We start from the raw sequence: 7,256 nt of genomic DNA on the forward strand, positions 1-7,256 counted from the left end.
TACATTCTACAAATTTCACTGACTTGAAATGATTAGTTTAAAGAACATGGAGTTAAAAGCAAATAACGAATTTTTATAGTTTGGTCAAAAATGCAATTTTCTTCAAAATAAAAAGATTCGAATTAGAAATGATTCGAAGCTTATATACACGCATACATACACTCACATACAAATACGTATAATACATGTTTGACACATGTATCCGTAAATTTTAGGCGGGACGAATCTACGCCCGCAGCGCCAGGTGAAAACACCTGCTGACGTGTTTACTTATGTAGTATCTTTTTAATTTTGGAGTAGCTCGCCAGTATTTTTCGAATATCTAAACACACTCCAGGTGCTGCACCAACTTTTCATAAATAGTTTAATTTAGTGTATTAAATAGTTATGACAATATATCCGTTTGGATGAAAAATTGAAAATTGTGTTTTTACTTTGGTTTTCTTTAATTTTATAATAGTAAGATAAAAATATTAGTAATCAGAAGATTCTCGATGCGGCCTATTTAATGTAATAAATGTAATTAATCTAATATTTACATGCTTTACCTATTATACTGATCCGTATACCATTGGATCGGTGAGTTTCAATCATATTTTTTTGTAAAATTTACATAGTTTAATGCTTTATGAAATAAATTTAATTCTGAAGTTTATCAATTTACGCAAAACACACTGGTTTTTATAAGTCAAAACAAATTTGTATCCAATTATAAAAATAAAAGTAAATTCATCGAGCATTTAATGGCAGAATTTATCAAACAATCTATCCGTTGCTGTCAAGGTGAAGGTGAAGCTAATGAACTAGTAGTTGAAACAGCGATGAAGGAAGAACCAGATTTGCAGAAAATTGTAGCGAAAGATGTTCACATACTTGTAATTTTAACTGCCAAAGTCAAGAAAGACCAGGTAATTTATTTCCTAAAACGTAATGCTCCATGATTAATATATTTTAGTGAAAGTTTTAAAATAGATTACCCAAAAAGATCAAAATTATTAGGTTTTTTACATGCATTCACTGGATGTGACTCAGTTTAGGCATTTTACAATAAAGGCAAAAAAATTTTTTTGGTCTTATAGAAAGATTATACTTAAGAAAGGAGGCCGAAATATTCTACAGTAATTTTAACAGCCGGCAGGTACTGTCCAATTTTATTGTACGATTATTGTCAAACTGTTAAAGTGTTCAATAAACTAAAAAAAGGCGAAGACTTAAAAGTTTCACTTAAGGGAATGAACTACTGTAGATGTTTTAAATAAGCACACTAAAAGGACTTACCTTTAGGTCCAGCATTGGCTTGTAAATTACACTATTCAGACAACTAACTGGGGTGGTTTTCAAAAGATTGATCGTTGTTTCCATTACAAATAAAAGAGTAGCCTGACCCTAAAGAACTTTTTAAAGTAATATTTTGTTATTGCAAGAAAGGTTGCCTTTTCTCATATAGCTATAGTAATAATTGCAGTAGTAGTACTCCAACAATATAAGATGACGAAGAAAATGGTGCAACAACCGAACAACCGACACGAATGGCGAAAATGAAGTTTAAAAGTTAATAATGTATAATATTTGTAAGATTAGAGTTACAAATATTATATGATTTACATATAGTTGTATTTAAAATTGTATTATTCCAATTGTAAATATTCTTCTTCTTCTACGGCACTACAGCACAAATTGAGCCTTGGCCTCCTTTATTTTTTGCTTAGGCGTCGCTGTTTACTGTAACTTCCCAACGCTTTTTTGGCTTTCCAACCGGTCTCTTTCCCTGCATTCTAGCATTCAGTGCTCCTTTTGGTAGCCTATCCTCTTCCATTCTTATCACATGTCCGGACCATTGCAATCTTTGAATTCTAATGAAGTCTGACAGTGGTACTTCCTTATAAAACTGATAAAGCTCGTTATTGTATCGACTTCTAAAGATTCCTCACAGGTCCTAGTATTCTCCTCAGTACTTTTCTTTCGAATGTATCGAGTTTGCTTTTGGATGTTTCTTTCAGGACCCATGCTTCACCGCTATAGCATGCTATTGGTCGAATTAAGGTTTTATAGATTCTCGTCTTTGTATTTCGGTGGACATTTTTACACTGAAATATATGGGAGAGGGCAAAATAAGCTCTGTATGCCTGCCATATTCTCTTCCGTATTTCTCCATCTTCTGATCCGTCGCCATATATTTCTACTCTCAGGTATGTAAACTTTCCAACCGTTTCAATGTCATCTGTCATAATGTTTTATTGGACTACTCATTAGGCAGTAGACCTACAGTAGTTCTACTCATAATATTAATATCATTGGCATAAGCGGCCAGTTGAACCGTTCGGTTGGTAAGAAGGTTTCCTCGTCCAGTTTGCATTTGCCTAACCGCATACTCCAGTGCCAGGTTAAACAAAGTTGGGGCCAGCTCATCTCCCTGCTTTAATCCCGGCGAAATTTTGAAAAATTCTGTCTGTACATATAGGGTTGTATTAATTTTATATTTTAATTATCATTACATAACTCTCACCAACTTTTGTTATTAATATTTTTTATTCATTTTGGTAATGAGGAACATTTAATATTTTTTATTGCTTTCTAATGGAATTTTGGTAGCGGAAAATAATATTTTTTCTTTATAGTAATAATTGTTTATATCCAAAAATATATATGAGATTAACTTTATAAATCGCTCTTTATATGTTAATGCGTTACATATTTACAATGCGACAATTTTTAACCCTTAAAAAGTAGTTTTCAAAAGGTAACTCTATGTAAAAATTATACCTAAAGCCCTAAAAATCATTATTCAATTCAAATTAACCAAATTTTACTGTTTATAAACTTTTTTGTAGAATTTGGAATAAGTGGTACTTTTCACCCTTAAAAAATAAATTGTAAAGGGTTGAAATACTCAGAAATTATATTAAGAATATTAAACTATTATTAGGTACTTAAATCATTCTATCCAAATTTTATCCTAAAAAAATTTAAATTGTATCTGTTTGTTTTGAATGAATATATATTATCATTTCCTTCAAAATAACCAATTCTAAAAGTAAATAATGACTAAATTGTTAGATTTAATAATGGCCAAAGTAATTAATAATTAGAACAAGAAAATCCATTAGGTAAATTAATTTATTTAATCTTTTTTATTGCTTTCTAATGGAGTTTTGGTAGCGGAAAATAATATTTTTTTCTTTATAGTAATAATTGTTTATATCTAAAAATATATTATGAGATAAACTTTAAAATCGCTATATATATATATATATATATATATATATATATATATATATATGTTTATTCGTCACATATTTACAATGCCACACAATTCAGAAAACACATAATCGAAGTAAGATTTGGAATTTTAATATTTTGGGTTGAAAATTTCTGTTTAAGGCCTTCTAAAAAATTTAGTTTTATATCCACACTATTTGGTTACAGACAGGCAAGACTTACACCATTTTCTAATACGAATGCGGTGTTAAAACATAAAAAATTTTAAAGGACTTTTTTCTAACAAAAAATTTAAATCATGTGACATGGTTTCCACTTGCCCCACATTTTCTACATAGCAAGGGGCAAGTGGATACCTAACCGAATTTATGTATTGAATTTAATGCAAATCGTTCTGGGGTAAGTAGAAATAATAAAAAACCATTTCTAAATACATTTGTAATAAAAGTTTGAAAAAATATGGTTATTAGCGAACATTATAGTGATTTAGAGAAATAGGAAACGAAATTAAAGCTTGTTGCCTTTTTGTAATTGGTAATTTTTCTCCTGTAGCATTGCCACCCATTAAAACAGAAAAGTTTTCTTTGCCAGGACCAGCTGTAACTCGATGAGCGGGTTACAGCTGGTCCTGGCAAAGAAAAGGTCTTCCTGGTCTTCCTTTTTTACCTACTACTTTTACACGACTAGGATCTAGGCAGAACCTGGTTTCATCTAGATTATAAATCCTCTCAGGGGGTATATTCGAAGTGATTTCTCTTACCAAGTCAAAGGACTGTGCAATTACAAATGGATCTATATTTTTTTTACTGGCCAATTCAACTAATTAAGGCTTCTTTTGAGAAAGTCCATATCGGCGCTTGAAACTTAAAAAATAATTATCTCGCGGTATTGATTCTTTAAATGGAGTTTTTATGTTATTTTCTGACACATATTGTCCAATACCTAACAAAATTTCTTTTTTTGAGAGGCCAAAACCCCATTTTTTCATGGTCTTAATATGGTCAGCAATTTTAGTCTCAATATCTAAAGGTAAAGCTGTTGGCCTACCCATAGTGGCACTTTTTTCGCCCCTTAATCCCTTGAGTCTTTTAAATAATGTTGATTTTGGAATGGGGTAATGTTTTGATGCTCTGTAGAGTGTCATTTGCTTAGATTTTACAGCTTCTACTGCTTCTCTTAAGGTTTCTTGAGAATATGTTGGCGGTGGTTTCTCTTTGACATAATTACAAACCATTGTAACTGCAAAAAAAATAAGTTAGATTAAACTGTTTTAAATAAATGCTTGGAGAAAGTGGACACTAGTGTCCACTTTCCCCAATTTTGTGGGTTCCACTTTCCCCAAGCATAAATAAGAATAGGGCAAGTGGAACCTATCTGGATTTACAAAAACTATCTACACAAGTTAGTTTTAACCTACGTATAAATAAAATACAATATAATTTTATTCCTTACCTAATGAAAATCGCTGTTAATTCGAATTCCTTGAATCAAAACCGTTGGCTTAAAGATAACAATTACAATTCGATGGTTAAATCAATACCGGCTTAATAGATAAACACTTGAATAGTTTTGCTTAACGACAGAATGATGACTGACTCCATGGTACAATGAATACATTGTACCATGGACTGACTCTGAGCGTCAGTGGTAATATTAACCTAGTGTGGATCGTTTTTGGTAAGATGGCAGTCACAGGACCTGATTATGATTTTTAAACACATAGTTTTCACTTCCCCCATATTTCCACTTGCCCCTGGGTACCTTACAAAATTTATTAAAAAAAAATATATTTAACAAAAATAATTAACATTCTCTTTTCTATTTTCAGAATGTCCTGTCGACTAATTACATTTCTTTATACGATTTTATCTTGAATTATAACAATTAAATTCCCAGACTTGCCTCCACTAAGCTTAGTACTTACCCTGCCTTCCTCGGATTTCCTCTCCTAATCCTCCCAATAATTTGACAGTCCTTATTCTTTGTAATTTGTGATTATTATGTTGGCGTTGATCATTCACTGTCGTTGTTTAAAGCTAATCTCACAATGGTTTCACTTTTGACGTTTATTAGAATTACGGATTAGATTACCGGTAGTAATTAGGAAAATATTTGATTATTACACCAGTCGAATTTTAAACCCTATAATGTAGTAACAATAAGATTCGGATCGACGGAGAAACGATAAGGTAAATATGTAAAAAGTAAAAATAAGACAGATAAAGAGGATATATTAATTAATGAACATTTAACATCTACCAAATTAAGAAAATTGATCTTGACATCTTACTTTCAAAACAGAAAATAAAAAGAATTGGGAAAGTATTTACTACTTTATATTTTAAAGTCCCTAGATGGTAGAAATAATCAGAACTGTGCTTGACCTAATTATTTTCGTAGGCAGGTTCTTTGCCGTGGCCTTTAAAGTTTAAAAAAAATCTTTAGTTGCCACCTAAGGTCTATATAGAGAGTTCAAAGGGTCTCGATCAAAACTGCACTGCAAAGCATGCGAGCATAAATGCGATAGCCACAATTATACTGTACGCAAGTGATTGGTGTAACCAATTATATTATACATAGTCTACGTCTACGATTTGTATATCCAGGAACTATCTGTACCATGTCTTGACACAGCTATCAAACAAATTTTGTTCGCTAAAAAACTCATTTCATATTTTTATAAAACTCATTTTTGTATATGTAGTACATTAAAATAAAGTTTTCTTCAAAAAAAAGTTGTTAATCTCTGGTAAACAATTAAAATCAAAACCACTAGTAGTCAAAGTTTTAAGGTAGGTACACATAAATTTTTGAAACGGGGTTGTTTCCGTGACACTTTATAAAATCTCATTTTGTCGTTTTTATCTATCTAAGATTTTTAAGTTAAAATCTCATTTGCAAAATTATAACTCCCCAAAAATTAAGTTTAAATAATGGCCTAAATTGTTTATAATGCTTTTCGTTAAAAACTTTGCGAGAAATGAATATAAAATATTGCCATTTCAATATTAGTTTAGCTGGCAATTTTTCACACATTTAAAAAAAAAGGTTATTCTATAACCATTTGTGACCGTGGTAGCCATTTTTTTTTTCAGTAATTCACCATTTGTATATTTATTAATATTAAAAAATGAAACTGAGAATATTCAATACTTATACGTTAGTATGATTATTATACAAATTAAAAAGAGTCTATTTAATTTTTATAAATAACTAGTGGACCAGACAGACTTCGTTCTGTCAAATAGATTTGGAATATTGCAGTTTATTTCTTTAATTCTGAACAGAATCGTCACCATGATGATAGGGCGGTGTGTGAGGGTCAGCTCGGTTGACCTTATTATCTTCGCTTTCACGAATTTTGGCCACCTTTTTGGACCCACTAAAAACCCCGATTGGGATGTCTGCCACATTGCTGAAAAATAATCTAAAGCGATAGCGGGAACCTAAAGGTGACAAATATTTGTTATAAAGTGGGTGCTTCAATGACAAAACATAGAGATAATTAATTATTTGTTATTATTATTATTAACATAGGGTTAATAACCGATGTAATAAATAATAATGAAATAATACGTATATGAATCATAATTATTAACAAAAATCTGTTTTATTTTTATTGTAGTGCAGCGGTTCTCAACCTTTTAGCACTGGCGCCCCCTTTGAACACTGAAGATAGCTCACGCCTCCCCTTCCGTCAATAATTGGTTGGTTCAAGTTAGAACAGTGAAATTGTGAAACTGACGATGCTAACTCTACGTTAGCAAAAGCTGGGATGCAAAATAAAAATCCAGATATATTTAAATACGAAAGTTTATTTGATGTCTCATTAAACTTAACACTGTTTATTTATTTGAGAAAAAGAATATTAAAAAAATCAAATACGCGTATACAGTTGAAAGTCTTATATGAGTGTTTTTGCACTTTAAATGAGAGGGTTGGTATTGTCTGTTCTTGACAAGTTTTTCGATATTCAGTTGAAACTGTGTCAGAGCACACCTCAAGTCACTTTCAACGTCCAGCCTTAAACGGTATTT

The sequence above is a fragment of the Diabrotica undecimpunctata genome, chromosome 1, assembly GCF_040954645.1.
Source record: "Diabrotica undecimpunctata isolate CICGRU chromosome 1, icDiaUnde3, whole genome shotgun sequence".
NCBI classification, from domain to species: Eukaryota; Metazoa; Arthropoda; class Insecta; order Coleoptera; family Chrysomelidae; genus Diabrotica; species Diabrotica undecimpunctata.